Below are 885 nucleotides of genomic sequence, written 5' to 3'. Positions count from 1 at the left end.
TTTCCGATTTTATTTTCACCTGCCCGTACAAATAGTTCAGAGACAAACATATTCTAAATTTATCAATACAATATAAATTAACAAGGTTATGCAATTTGGTATAACAATGTTCAGGTGTCTGTAAGAAGTATATACATGTGAGTGTGCTAATGGTACTGAGATATCTAAAGACGACTTGTAGTAATGAATTAAGGAAGAACTAGATATTGATTTTTTATGAAAAACAAATGTCTCCCCAGCTCCCCAAACTGAAAGTGCTCCAAAATGAAACCCTTTCTCCTTAATGTACAGCATGATGTGGAGGAGAAAGCATGAGCAGGAATATTATGAACTCCGATAAGCCACATAGCAGAAGTGTTCAAAAACTATTTTACACCATCCATCCCTCAAATCCACTAGGACTTTAAGGAATACAATTGGATCCCCTTTTCCCTACAATATGCGCATTGAAGTATTGTACAATATTTCAAATCTTGAACACTTCTCATATATGGCTTGTCTGAAGAATATGAAACTTTGAACAACACTCCATTGCCATTTATAGATGTGCATATTGTCGGGACAGGAGAATAAAATTATTTTTCATCAAGTTATAGTGGATCCAGGAGGAGTAGAGTATGTCAAAATAGCTTTTGAACGATTCTCCTCCTGTATGTAACAATTGTTGTCAATAAACCCCTAAACACATGCTCCAGAGTTTATACTCGCACCTTTAATTACGTTCTACATGTGAGGTGAAGTCCGTACGCTATGATAGAATATTACTTGATTAGTTACATGTACTGTCGTAAATTTAATTGAAACCCTACTTTCATTTCCGATAAACTACCCTGAAATAGCAAAAAAATGAGAGTACACTGGCGGAGACGCTTTGGCGGATCTAAG

This window comes from Ostrea edulis, chromosome 7, assembly GCF_947568905.1.
Source record: "Ostrea edulis chromosome 7, xbOstEdul1.1, whole genome shotgun sequence".
Lineage (NCBI taxonomy): Eukaryota > Metazoa > Mollusca > Bivalvia > Ostreida > Ostreidae > Ostrea > Ostrea edulis.
This window is presented reverse-complemented; position numbering follows the sequence as displayed.